Source organism: Chiloscyllium punctatum, chromosome 44 (genome assembly GCF_047496795.1).
Source record: "Chiloscyllium punctatum isolate Juve2018m chromosome 44, sChiPun1.3, whole genome shotgun sequence".
NCBI classification, from domain to species: Eukaryota; Metazoa; Chordata; class Chondrichthyes; order Orectolobiformes; family Hemiscylliidae; genus Chiloscyllium; species Chiloscyllium punctatum.
Genome location: NC_092782.1, coordinates 29085136 through 29101071, shown reverse-complemented (window position 1 = coordinate 29101071; position 15936 = coordinate 29085136).

Genomic DNA, 15936 nt, shown 5'->3' with positions numbered 1-15936 from the left:
GTACTCAATACGCTGACCAATAAAGGAAAGTATACCAAACCCCTTCTTCACTATCCTATCTACCTGTGACTCCACTTTCAAGGAGTGATGAACCTGCACTCCAAGGTCTTTTTGTTCAGCAACACTCCCCGGACCTTACCATTAAATCTATAAGTCCTGCTCTGATTTGCTTTTCCAAAATGCAGCACCTCACATTTATCCAAATTAGAGTCCATCTGCCACTCCTCAGTCCATTGGCCCATCTAATCAAATCCTGTTGTACTCTGAAGTAACCTTCTTCGCTGTCCATTACAACTCCAATTTTGGTGTCTTCTGCAAACTATACCTGCTATGTTCACATCCAAATTATTTATATAAATTTCAAAAAATATTGGACCCAACCAGCATCCATACCACTAGTCACAGGCCTTCAGTCTGAAAAGCAACCCTCCACCACCATCCTCTGTCTTCTACCTTTGAGCCAGTTCTGTATCCAAATGGCTAATTCTCCCTGTATTCCATGAGATCTAACCTTGCTAAACAGCGTCCCATAAGGAACCTTGCCAATCACCTTACTGGAGTCCATATGGATCACATATCTTTTTAAAACATTTTTAAAATCAAGAGTTGTTATTGCAAAGAAAATCAATCAACAATTTTAGAAATAATACTCCACACAGGTAATGGTGCAAATCCACATCTAAACAATTCATATCTCAAAAAGACATAAATCTGTCCACAGGTACACAGCTTTGCCTAATGGACATCAGTCACACTGTCAGTTGGTAATCATGAACATGTAATTTCTAATGTGCTGGCTGAAGGGGGAAGGTCAGTATTGAAAGTATATATTTGTAAATTAGATACTAATCTCAGGTTTAATTATTGTCACAGGGATTGTTTCATGATATTGATGCTAAGTCCAGTTACTGTATTTCAGAATTCACAGTCTTCCTATTCTGATAGTAAATAAAGTAACCTCCAAAGTACTGATCTCCAATATACATAAATACCAATGCATTGGAATTAACTCTCTTGTCAATGATGACATTGAACTGGAGGTAGAATGCTCATTTTATGACGCATACACCAACAAGCTTGGTTAGGCATTGGTCTCAAATTTAGGATCCTGGGAAAAGTTGAGTCATGCAAACCAAAAAGTAAGGGGGAATATTGCATCTATGGCATTGTGACTGAATAGTGTACCAATTTGGAGATAATTCTTTCATGGAATGTGGGTAGCACTGGCAATTTGTTGTCCATCCTTAATTGTCCTTGAACTGGGTGGTTTGCTGGACTATTTTGGAAGGCAATTAAGAGTCAACCATATTGATATGGCTCTGGTGTCATCTATTAACCAGACTAGATTAACCAGCAGATTTACTTCCTTCATGGGTGATAGAGAACCAGATGGGTTTAAGATGGATTAATGTCAGTTGTCGTGGTCACCATTCTGAAACTAAGTTTAGATTCCAGATTTATTCATTGCTTTTCAATTCCAGCTGCCATGGTGAGATTTGAACCCCTATGCCCAGTGCATTACTCTGGGCCTTAGATTAATAATTCAATGAATTTGTTGTACTCCTTAATCTGAACAGGCCACAAATAAAGGCAAATCTCATCCAGAGTGCTTGGTTAAAAGAAGACTGTATATTTGATAAGAATAAATATTTTGTAACACATCCTTATCATGATTTTACTTATACACCTCACTTTATCTAAATGCTGCTACAATAATTATGGCATAATTAATATTTTAAAAAACCAACAGTTCAAAAAAAAATCACAATCTTATCAAAAATTGCATCGTCCCATCACAAAAAGAGCCTCAAATCTGGGTGCACGCTTTCTTATCAACAGAGAACATCTAGCATGTTCATAATCTTGTACTCCAGAGTACAGCCCAATCCAGATGGATATCTAAGGACCTGATACTGAGAATGTATGTGTGTGCATTGTAAACCAGACATGTGCTTTCTGATATCTTTATATCTCCCCACTCAGAAGTGGTTCTTAAGACAACGGTGTTCAAATCCTCAAGATAGGTAGGATTCAGCATCTTACTACAAGCAATTAATTTGGGTGAGAAAAGTAAAACTGGTAAGGGAAAGAGATCACAAACTGCATAAAAGATAAGGACGAATAGATTGAAATTGATTAGGAAGTACAAGAGTGGGAAAAGCTGTGCTTACTTTATTCATGGCCTCTTGACTAATTGCTTTTCCTCTGCTTGCTAGTTTTCTTTACTTTGATTATATGATTCTAGAACTAACGTAGACATCACCAAGAAAAAGGCAGAATTAGCCACATCTCCTGTTCCTTAATGATGACAATGAAAGGAAGCAAGTGATTATCATATAAAATGAATGGGGAACACAGAGGGAGGTGATGAATTTGATAGCACGAGGCAGACAAGAGAGAAGAACGTGTTTTTCTCACTTTGATCCATGAACAATATCTCAAGAGAATTAATGTGACCCTCACTCCCAATTTTCAGTCATCACACTCATTCCAGTTGAATTGAACTCAGTAAAAGCAATGTGGTTTGGGAGTTATAGGGCTTACTAATGTTCTGTTGATTGTATGAATCAGAATCTGATTCAGAATGAATAATAGGATAAGCTCTTGATGAAAGCTTATCATTCCCATATGCACTCATTAACACTATTGAATGTGCAATATGCATGGTGCTGTTTGATAGATTTTTAGTTGGATATGCAAGAATTATTATGTACATAATACTGAGTTTTATTGCCAATTGAAGACATAATTAAGTCACAAGTACATTGTATCCAGATGGAAGCATTGGCCAGGCTTCTCCAAGTGCACCCAGTCTCTGATGTCCTATCCGCTGCACCTTCTGGTTTCTCATTAGATGTTCTAAAAGGTCCAAATGTGGAGTAATATAATTCTGCATTTGACTTTACAAGGACATATTCTGAATTAAATTCAAAGCAAGTTGAGGAGTAAGTATAGTACATTTTTAATTTGTCTTTAATTGGGAAGCATTACAACAAACAGCTTGAGTCAGAGCATCCTCTAATTTGAATGGAATGTGAATGAAAAGTTCCGAATGCTGAGACTAATGGTGTGTGTTAAGGACTCGTTGATGTAAGTAGAATATTAAGGTGTCCATTGTCCATTTTATTTGATAATATAATGCTGTTTAATTAGAAGATTTAGATTATTTTCAAGTGTAAGAAACACAATTCTGAATAATATTATCTGTGAAGCCTTCCAAGTTATTGTCACGGTTCATTGCTGAGGAAGTTTTAGAAGTTATCTAAACAATGATAATGTATCAAGATTTGCTACAGTCAATTAACTTTCTTGTGAATAAAGTCCCATTAATTGCATTTATAGACTCTAAATGAAGTATGTCAGAGGCAGTTAGCAGCTGATTCCCCAAACCAATTTACATTGTAATGAATAAAATTGGTAAGATCTGAAATTCATTCTGCAAGTGTAATAACACATATGCAAATATGAATTGAAACTTCCTTCCTGAAAAAAAAATTAAAATGTGAAACGAAATTGGAGGAAAGAAAGTTACAAATGTATTGTTTTCCATAAAAATATCTGTTTGTTAATTATTGCAGTAATTTATAATGAATTTGCTTATCATATATACTGGGCCTGAGATTATGGAGAGCATAACAATTAGAAGCAGGTGCTGTTTGACATTTTGTTGAAAAAAATTCAAATCTGTGCCATATTGTTTTGTGGCAACTTATAATGTGTTACAGAGCAATGTAGCACTTCTTAATCCCTCCCTGCTGTTAAAGTAATATATCCTCAGCAGCAAATTTAACCAAAATGGATTTTTTAGCAGTTCAAACTGGGTTCTGCTGTAGGCAAGAAAAACTTCCCATTTAGATGACAAATCTGTTTGCCCTAGGTTTCAAAATGCTACTTATTGACTCCATCACATTGTGCAAATAAACATTCATGCTGTCACCACTGTGGGGAAGTAGTGGAGTCATTCACAGCTCAAAAGAAAATTGTGAACCTTCCTATTCAGGCAAAAATCTGCTCATGTAAATGTACATGTGGCATGAAAAAGACAGGATATCTTCATTACATCTTATTGTCAAGGTTTATCTAAGTTAGTAACTATTTGCAATTATTGCAAATGCATTGTCTTGATTTGTATGTGAATATAAATTGCTTATGCTGCATGGAAGTACCACACAAGGGTTTCGTTTTGTGTCTTGCACATCGAAGATGACTTCGTGATTTCTGAATTTCCTTCACTGGTTAACTAGATAGATCATATCATCACAAAATTTCATTGTCAGGAGACCCCTGGAAGGACAATAAGAGCTTGTGGTTTAATTATCTGGACTATGCAATACAAAACTGAGACAACAATAATAGGGTTAGGTAGAGCCTATAACTTTAATATGACCTTATTTGAAAGACTATTTCCAGTTTTGACACCTTCAGACAGACCACTGTAACACTAAAGAAGTCATGGAAGTACAACATGGAGTTAATTGAGCTATGGAGATGGACTTGGCTGCCATTAGCTGGAGACATAAAGTCTAAGAAGATCTAAGCTACCTATTCAAAATTATTAACAGCATGTTGGAATATGCCAGGTCAGCTTCTTGCATGACGCCCACATCTTTAATAACCTTAAATCAGTGCATCAGAACTTTTCCTAAGTTTGCGCCACTGACAAAAAAAACTTTAGACATCAAAGCCTGAGGTTGAATGCCTAGACATTGTTATTTTGCTGAAACAAATAGACAGCTATTTGAAGAGAATTGCTGTGAAGATGGTGGGGATTGATTCCCTTACAATCCAATGGATTTCTGAAAAATGCATTAGCGTAACTTATTAAAGAAAAGTAAATTAATTCAGAACATCTGGAATCTCCTGGTCCTTGCTTGATCACTCATGTGGAATCCAAGAATAATTTATATCAGGCATCTGTTGAAACTTTGACAGGTGTACATTTTTGTTTTGTATGATATTCATGCAAGGACTCAATGGGAGGGTAGGGGCAAGCATATAACCATGTTGGCCATTTTGTATCCTGTGCAAACAAACATAAATACATATTAGCAAGTTGACAAGATTTACAAAATCAAGAAATGAAAAGATGTCAATGCAAAGCCTATTATCACTGCTGCTGCAAAGTAAGCCAAGGTGACTGAGTAGTATGTTAGTTAGCAAGACCTTAAAAAGATGCAGAGACACATTTTGGAAAGTTGCCAAAAAATGTATCAATATTGATATATATTATTATTAAAAGTAAAACAAATGGTTTTGAATCTCCACATTGTACATGTTGCATTTGAAATTAAAGAACCAAAATAATTTAAAGAATATGTGAATAGATTTTTTCCGATAGACTTGCAACTTTGTCATTAATTCCTGCGAACTGACATATCATGATGTCCTTTTATTTTTCCAACAGAGATATTTCTTATCAAAGACTAAATACTGACAGAATTGTGAAAATTTGATAAATAATTTTTTTATGACAATGTGAAATTTTATTTGAAAGCCATGTGGTAAGAAACAGCTAAATATAGTTGAAAGTAAGTGATATCATGGGTGAAATTTGGTTAAAATGTCAGAACTTTCAGAAGCTTTAGATTATGCAAACATATGAAAAGGGTAGGAAAAGATAATGAAGCCCATCAAATTGCTTGATTTAGTCAATGATGAATGCTAATTGTTCATTGTTCCTATGTACCAACAATAACTTTGTAAGTCTACAAAATGAACCTGAGAGAACAAGTCTGTGACAACCACGATTCAGTCTACAAATGTGTATTATTTTTAAATTGTGGCTTGCAATCTTTGACAAATTGTCTTTTTTTGTGGAAGTATAAAGAACAACATTTCCCTGTTGTTCAGTTTACTTTTCTGTATCTTATTTTCCCATTTTTTTCACTTTCCTTTATCTATCTTGAAAGTTGATTAATGGGCTGTAGGTTGCAATGGTCCACAGAGAATTCACCAAAATTGCCATAATTGTTCAATGTGAACTAAGAAACTTCTTTTTTAATATACATTTGGGGGATATGGGTGATACTCGCCAGATAAGCAGTTATTCCTGATCATTAAACAACTGAATACCTTGGTAGGCATAGGGCAGTTAAGAGTCAACTGCAGCAGTAGGTGTGGAATTACATAGGCCAGACCAGGTCAAGATTATAAATATCCTTCAGTAAAGGATACTGGCGAAACAGATGAGCTAACGATTTCTAGCTTTATGGTCAGCAAAATTAAACGTACTAATGACCAAGCTGGTTGAGCCTTAAGGGACATTGCTGCAAGACTTGGGTCTGTGGCGGGTGGTGAAGAAACCAACAAGAAGGAAAAACATACTCAACCTCATCCTCAATTTGTTTCACTCCATATGATATCAAGAAATGACCGAAGATAATGAATGCTACAAAACCGTAGTGCTAAAGACATATGTTCATGAATTTGCTATGTGCCTAATAAAACTGTTCCAAATAGCTACAAGAGGAAAGCTACAGTTATGGGAGAAAGAGCTCTGTGCTGGTTCATGTTATGCATAACACAAAGCAAGATGTTTATTGTTGCTGGAGGTCGGTCAAACCAATTTCAGAATATTCCTGCAGGAGTTTTTCAGGATAGTATCCTCGTCTCAACCATCTACAGCTGCTTCATCAATGATCTACCCTCTTCTATAAGGTCAGAAGTGGGGATATTTGTTGATAATTGTATAATGTTCAGAACCATTCCTGACTCCTCAAAAACAGAATAGTCTCTGTGCAAACGTAATAAGACCTCACCAATATCTGGATTTTGGGCTGATAAAAGACAAGGAAGATTCATACCACATAAATGTCAGGCAATGAAATGCTCCACCAAGAGAGAATCTAAGCATCACCTCTCGGCATCCAAAGTTAAAAATCATGCAACACCAGGTTATAGTCCAACAGGTTTAATTGGAAGCACTAGCTTTCGGAGCGTCGCTCCTTCATCAGGTGGCAATTAAACCTGTTGGACTATAACCTGGCATTGTGTGATTTTTAACTTTGTACACCCTAGTCCAACACCGGCATCTCCAAATCACTCTTGGTGTTCAATTGCATTGAAACTGCTGAATACCCTGATTACTATCCAGGGAATTATCATTGATCAGAAACTGAATTGGACAAGTCATGCAAGTACTGTGGTGACAAGAGCAGGTCAGAGGCTAGGCATCCTGCAGCAAGTAACTCACCTTCTGACAGTCCTATAAGAAGGAGAAGCCAGTTAAATTTGAGTGAATTTGCTCAGTCAAAAAATGAGTACAGCTCCAATACTTAAGAAGCTTGACACCAACTAGGATAAAGCAACCCAGTTGACTCACTTCAGATCTACAAACATTCATTCCCACCAAAACTCAGTTAGAACAGCAGATCCCATCTAGAAGAAGAATTGCATAAACTTACCAAGGCTACCTAGACAGTACCTTTTGAACCCATGACTACAAGGGCAACAGAAACAGGAGAACAACCCACCCAAAAAGCTCCACTCCAAGTCACTCACCATCCTGACTTGGAAATATATTGTCACTCCTTCATTTTCATGAGGTCAAAATCTGCCCATAAAAACATATTGGGTCTACCTACACCAAATTAAGTCAGTCATTCAAGAAGGCAGCTTATCATTACCTTCTCAAGGGCAACTGAGATGATTAATAAATGCTGGCTGTCATACTCCATGAATGAATGAAAAAAGACCCCAAGCCACCATGGTAACATTTGATTGCAAGTCTCCAGATTATTGTCCAGAGCTTTTGTTTACTTACAGCCACTATATTACCTCATCTACAAATTGATGAATTAACTGAAGGCTATGACTGTTGGAGGCATCACACCAGAGCCACAATCATGTTCTCACTTGATGTTCATTCATGCACAATTTGTAGCAGATAGCATGAAAGTGAAACCCTAAAAGATCTACTTTTGTTCTTTAGACCAGGTGTCAACTATTCTAAGCCTAGCTTAATATAGACCAGTAATCAGAACCATCTGGTGTGTCCACCTTATTACTATGCCTTTATTCATCAGCATTCCATTATTTGTTTTTTCATTAATTTGCAACTCATGACATTGTGCATGTCTGGAAAAGGTGTTTCCAAACTAACATATGTTAACAACAATATCAGTATGGGTCATAGAAATTATGGCTTGTATGGCATCATCTCACTAATTCACTACCCTCACCATTCTCTTTCCTATCCCATCCCAATGTCCCTCCATAAAGCATTCTTAATAAAATAATTGCAGACTCTTTAAAGACAGGCATCTTGACACAACAGTTTTAAAAAAGCCATAAGACATTCATAAGACAATACTAGAAAGATTGTCCTCTGTTATTCCTATCATGGGGTTAATCATTTCCCACCAATGCTTTCTTGAGAGATAGCATTTCCAGTAGAGTACATCATACATACATTCCTAAAATGATCTAGCATATATTGATTATTTAATATTAAGAATTGCAACTAAAATAGTTTCACCACATTTAAGTTTCAATTGTAGTTTCTTCCTTTCTTATAATCAACATTGATTAACTACATCCTAAACACTATTAATCAATCATTATTATTTCAATGTGAATCTAGTCCTGACTCTCTGCATTTCCTGCACTCAACATTATTTTATCGCACTCTTCTGCAATGAATTGCATTCCAGAGTATTCATTCAATCATTGCTTGATATCTAATAGCAATCTATTGAAATCAATAATCAGGAACTGAAATCACTTGTACTCCAAACACATCAACTGCAAGAATTCATTTTCATTTTAAACACTCGTGAGTCTTCAGCTGAAATCATTGAAAATCAACAGGAATGAAAGCAACTTGAAACAAAAGCTTGATCACCTTTAGGAATGAAAGAAGAATACAGAGGTCAGTATTTTTCAACAATAGGGCTTTGCAAATTTAACAACAGAAGGCAGAAAGATGACAAATCTTAGAAATGTTTCCAAATCTCAGTTGTGAACGTAATTGCTTATCATAGACAAACGCGGTTAATAAAGGAAGTGTATCCAAAATAAAGGTATACAAAGCTGTGGTGGGCCAGAGGATTGGTAATTTTTTAAAAACTTGTAGCAGATGACCAAAAAGCTAATGAAGAGGGAGACAATTCATTATGAAAATAAATTAGCAAGAAATATAAAAGCACACAGCAAGAGCTTCTACAGGTATATAAAAAGAGAGAAAGTAGATAAGTAAGCATGGGATCCTTGGAGGATGCAACTGGGGAATTGATATGGGGGGGGGGTGAGGAGTTCATTTAAACCAATATTTTGCATCAGCCTTCAATGGAAAGGATGCTGTTAATATGCTATTTAAGATAACAGATATGCAGGATGTTAATGGGAGAAATGTCATGAGTGACAATGTATTGACAAACTAATGGGCAGGCAAGTGACCAGGACTGATGGAAGTCACTGCAGTGACAGTGAAGGAATTGGTTAAAAAAATTCAGAACTCACTGCATTCCAGGAGGGTTCCAAATTATTGGCAAACAGTTCATGTTGTTCCAGAAGGGACAGAGGCAGAATGCTGGGAGCCATAAGTCACTTAACCTAACAGCTATCATTGGGAAAATGCTAGATTCATTTTTAAGGAATCAATTAGCATTTAGAAAAAACTTTACAATCAAAGAGAGTCAATATGGTTTTGTGGAAGTGAAATCATGTTTGATAAATTTTCTAGATTCTAGAGTATAACAACCAGAGAAGATAAAGGGGTATTGCATTTGGATTTTCAGAAGATATTCGATATGGTGCCACATAAAAGGTTATTGCACAAACTATGAGCGCACATTATTGTTTTAGCATGGATTAAGGATTGGTTAACACACAGAAGACAGAACACTTAGATTGAGGGGTCTTAAAAAGATGTAATCAGTGGAGTGCCACTAAGATCAGTCCTAGGACTTTAGTTCTATTCATGATTTGAGAAGGGGACAGAGTATACTGTATCCAAAGTTGCTGATGATGCAAAAATGGATGAGTGTGCAGGTTGTAATGAAGATATAAAGAATCTACAAGGTGTGTTATATAAATGATTCTCCTTTCACTGATCCATTGGGTTTACTCTGGATATCAACAACCTGGATGTTCTTGTGCATGAAACACGAAATGTTAGTATGTAGCTGCAGCAAATAATGAAGAAGATGAACAGAACTTTGGCCTTTATTGCCGTGGGAGGGGGTGTGGGGTGTGGGGGAAGGGGGGGTGGTGGAGTTTAGAAGTAGAAGTCTCGTTGCAATCATAGATGACGTTATTGAGGCCTCACCTGAAGTACTGTGTCCAGTTTTAGTCCCCATATTTTAAAAAAGGGATAGAATAGATTTAGAGGCTCTTTGAAAGACATTCACTCGATTGATTCCTGAAATGAGGGGGTTGACTTATCAAGACTGGCTAAACATGTAAAACCTTTATTAAAGAGTTTAGAATTAATGAAGGGTGATTTTATTGAAACATACAAGGTTCTGAGAGGGCTTTACAGGGTAGATGTTGATTGGATATTTTCACTGGTAAAGGGATCACGAACTAGGGACAGAGTTCCAAAATGAAGGAATACTTGCTTAAAACTGAGACGTAAAAGAATTTCTTCACCCATAGGGTAACAAATGTCATCCATCTCAGAGAGTTTCAGAGGCTCACTCACTGAAATTATTTAGAGAAGGTGAATAGATTTTTGAAATATCCAGGAGTTGATGACTATGAATAGCTGGCACGAAAGAGGAGTCTAGTCCTGGAGCAGAACAACCATGATCTTGTTGAATAACAGCACAGACTTGAGAGGTTAAATGTCTCCTATTTCTTACATTCATATGTTCATAAATCACTGCAGTGAACTTCATAGTATTTTTCGTACTGCCTGGTTTGTGTGATGGAGTTAGGTTCAATTGAGGCATTCAAGAGGGTATAAAATGATGAAAGAAAAACAATATGCAGGGTTATTGGAAAAGGCAAGAGATTGACACAAAGTCATAATGTTCTTTCTGAGTGTTGGCACAGACATTATATACCAAGTTGCTTCCTTCTGCAGTGAAACAATTCTGTGATTAGTATTACTTACCTTGGTTGTTGTAATTACTACAATTAGTAATTATAATGTAATATAGTATTTCTGTGGTTCTAACTGATTGTAGTCCTCATCTCTCTGCGCCCTCTCCTTTCTCCCTCCTTGCTCCTCTACCCACACATCTCCCCTCATTCCTGTTTACCTCCTCACACCTGACTATATTTCATTCATCTCCCCTACCTCTCCCACTCTGATCTCTCTCCCACACTGGATCCTCTGGAGTCCTGTTCTTCCCTCCCACTTCCTTACATCCTGCCTTGTTCCCCACTCCATCCTCAGCCCCTCTGCTCCTCTCTCTCCCTGTGCATCCTTCTTACTCCTCACACCCCTACCACTTCTTCTCCATCACTCTCCTTTCCCACCAACCCTGTTTCTTCCTCAACCCTGCTCCACATTCTCACGCTGCACACCTCCTGGCCTCCTCCCACACCCACACATTTCCATTTATTCACACGGTATTTGAGTGGTCTTGATTCTCTTGATTGGTATAGATAGGGATTTCATGGAAGATTGGAAGCCAGGAGTGCAACACAGGATTGTGGATCTGAGGCATTAATTGGATGGTAGAGCTTTTCTTGCAATTATTCTTGCTCACAGCACACATTTATCTTTTTCTCATCTTTATACGTAAGCTTTGCGGGGATGTCTGCTTTTGTTGGGCAGTTGGGCCATGGTGACTCCTGCCAGCAATCAGTTGAGTTCCTCATCAATGCAGATAATAATTTGTAGGTGGTGGGGTTGATCAGGGACTTCTTTGTTGTCCTTGGTTGTGTTGGTAACCCAGTTTCAGAATCTTAGTGATGAGGTTCTCCACAATGACAGCCAAGTCTACAAGGACTGTCAGAAAGGGAATTACAGAGTCTTAACCAGCGACAATGATGGAACAATGACATATTTCCAAGTCAGGATGGTCTGCATCTTGGGTCGGGTCTTGTAGATGATGACATTCCAAAGTATCAGCTGTCCTTGACCTTCCAAATGTTTAGAATGCGCTGAGGGAGAAAACCTTGGTGAGTTTTTATATGGCTAGTCATTATACACTTTTAAATGTAAATGCAACGCACTACTTATTCAACATTGCTGCATTTATGTGCTGACTGTTTGTTAACACCTCTCTCCCCTCCACCACCACACCTCCCCCACACCCCCACCCTACCCCCAAATACCCCTGTTCCTCTGGAAGAACATCCTTTGTTTTTCCAGAGTTGGTTACCTTAGCAGGATGGACACATATCTCCTAGTGATGTAGGCACAGAGGTCACCCAGAGGTGTATGGACAAAGATCATCTTATTGTGTAATCCAGAGATCACCCAGTGGCGTAAGGACAGAGGCTCTACAGTTTCATCAGAAGGAAGGCTATCATACCAGTTGAAAGGGAAGGGATCAGAGGTGCTGCTGCAAAAATCTTTGGAAATATTCAGTGATGGTTTGTTTATTTTTATTTATATCATAACTTGTAAAAAGTTGCATTTGATGCCTGTATGCACAAATTTAACAAGCTGTGATCAATCTTGAACACTTACTGCTCAAGCATAACCATCTATGATCAGAACTCATTCCATACTGTGCCATTTGATGTACGTTGATGCCTACTGTAGTTTCAAGCATTAGAGAGCACAATTAAATGTTCAATATTTTCAGGTGAAGGCATGAACATTTTTGTGTAGACACATCACGTATAATTGCAAATACTGTGTCTATTGAATTCTTCAACTCTTTTTACTGTTTTTGAAAACTACTAAATAATGAATTAGTATAACAATCAATTAAAACATTTTGTACATTCAGGCTTGGGAAGGATGTATTTGCTACATTCTCAACCATTCACCCTCCTGACTGAAAGTGCAATATATGCCAATGTCAATAACTAACAGAGATTTAGTATAAATGGAATTTCATATATTGGCTTTTACATGCCTCAGAGACCCTTGTGCCTGAACACTTCTTGCCATTTTTATAATTTGCTTTTGAAGGTTCTGTGTCTTCAGAGGACTTATAGGATACCTTGGGGAATGGCCCAGTTTAGTAAAACTTGTTATCTATGAGTATCATTAACCTTCCCTGTGTGGGAGCTGCTAAAGTAAAATGGATTGTTTAGAGGCCGAGAGAAGATCTTACAGCCAGTACTGCTCTCATGAGGCAATGGGCCTGCCGCTATATGTGCACTGAACCATTAGCCAGCAGCATTTATGAATATCTGCAGTTATTAATTAAAAATGGTTAGAGCCTAACACACTACAGCACTATTACACGTACATCTGCTCCCAACGGGACAATACAGGTTCATGGCCCATACTAAGTTGCATATTTTAATTTGAACATACCACATGCTGCCCTGTTATTATATAGAAATTACTTAATAGGTCAGACAAATTATTGCATATCGGGTTGTGTTATGTAAAATTAAAATTTCAGTGAACTAAGCTTCAAAGTACTGACTCCAGTGCAATGGTGTTTATTTGCTATGCTAGTGGTTGTCACTTAACAATGCAGATCTATTGTCAAGGGCAAAATCCTGAACGATGTCTAGCCTACATTTGAAATTAAACAATAGATTCCTGGGAGAGTGACAAAGTATTACTGCAATCGAAAGAAAAGTGGCAGTGAAACAGCTGTTAGCCCTAAGACCAGATTCTCCAGTGATTTTTTTAAACATAATGCTGAGTTCCATTATTTGTTTCATATTTAAACATGCTTAAAAGGCATAATCACTCCAGTAGGTCAGGCAGCATCTGAGGAGCAGGAGAATCGACATTTCGGGCATAAGCCCTTCTTCAGGCTTATGCCCGAACTGTCAATTCTCCTGCTCCTTTGATGCTGCCTGACCTGCTGTGCTTTTCCAGCAACACATTTTTCAGCTCTGCTCTCCAGCATCTGCAGTCCTCACTTTCTCATAATCACTCCAGTAGCCTTATGATAAATCTCATCATGGCTGGCAGTGAAAAGGTGACAAGATCTTTCTCCATTAACCCAAACTAAAGCATGATTCTATTTTCCCAATAATTAGTGGATGTCAACTTAGTCCAGAATGTGCTACCCTGACAGTCAGCATGAGGTGTGCATTAGCTAAGTGCCACAAATCCATTGATAAATGGCTCAGTAAAGGACTATTATGTAAATCTTCAGGGTAGTCCTAGCTTCTCCATTTAAACATTGTAACAGCAAAGATTCTGTGTTACAGCCTTAAGATTGTGTGGAGGTTAAGAAGCCTGTGGTTATAAAGTGAGGTAGTGGTGTAGCAGTAACGTTACTGTCTAAGTAATCCAGAGCCTCAGGCTAAGATTCTGACAATGCAGGTTTGAATCACACCATGGTTGATAGGGAAATTTTAATTCAATACAATTTGGAGTTTTTTTTGAAAAAGATGGTCAAATGATAACTGTGTTTCAATTGTGGTAAAAGCCTATCTGATTCACTAATGCCCTTTAGGGAAAGAAATCTGTCTTTGTTACCAGGTCTGGCCAATATATAACTTTCAATTACCATCTGAAATGGCCAAGTAAGCCATTCAGTTATACCAAAGCTGAACTGATGATTCAGCATTGACCTATGCACTACAAATAACAATAGAAAACTCAGCTTTGTCAACCCTTCAAAGTCTTCCTTATTTACATCTGAAAGCTTTTCTTTTCAAAATCAAAAGAGACAAGCAAAGCCTGACATAGCCAAACCCATGAAGTCATATCCTACAGACAATGTCTCAGATGCCACCATTACCATCCCTGAATGTATCCTGTTCCATTGGCAGAATAGATCCATCAGATATGGCAGCTCAGTGATGTTCATTTGGGAGGGGGTTGGTGCAAGAGTTTTCAACATTAATTCTAGATCCAATGAAATCTCACAGCATTTGAGTGCTGCCAGCCAACCAACATCAAAAAGAAATAGGACAAAAGATTTCAACTGACCGTAATGTCAAGAATCCTGAAAATGGCTGTTTAACCATTAATGATCCACAATACACCATTTATACATCATTTACAGACCACCCAGACATAATGATCTATATATTTTAAATTTTTTTTTGGACTCAGTTCTCATTTCTAATCTCTGTATATTTGTAATGTACTATCATTTCTTATCACCTTTTGTAACTAACAAACTCACTCTTTTGTTAACCCAAGAAAATCTGGTTGAATTTGTTTATTTTTAAAACATAACTTCATTCCATCTGGGAGAAAAGGGAAGATTAACCTTGTGCAACTAACTGAGGGTGCAGGTCAACAAAGCAGGAGAGCCTATTTATCCATCCTTACCTGGGAGCCTAACAACTGGGGTATTTATCTGTAACAGTAATACATTGGGAAATGTTGCCTGGAATCTGGTTGTTACACAACTAATGGATTATGTTTAAGCTCTGCAGTCCTGCCACATCCAGTCATGAATGGTAGTGCCCAGATAAACAGCTAACGGGAGTAGGAGAATTCACAAATACCTCCATCCTCAATGACGGAAAGTCCACCACATCAGTACAATGTTCAAAAGCTGAAGTACTTACCACGATACTGAGCCAGAAATTCAAAATGGATGCTCCTTCTCAGCTTCTTCCTCATGGTCTCAGGATCACAGATACTGGTCTTCAGCCAATTCTATTGACTTAATGTGTTCATAACAATTGGCTAAAGGCACTGGATGCATTTAAAGCTATAGGCCTTGACAACATTTCAGCAACAACATTGAAGACTTGTCTTTCATAACTAACCACTGATCCAGTGCATCTATCCAACAAAGTGGAACATTTCTCAGGTATGTTCTCTCCACAAAAAGCAGGACAAAAATCAACCCTGCAAATTATGATGATATCTGTCTTATTTCAATCATCAACAAAGTGATGGAAAGAGTTGTTTACATTATTATAGGTGTCAAATGCAAA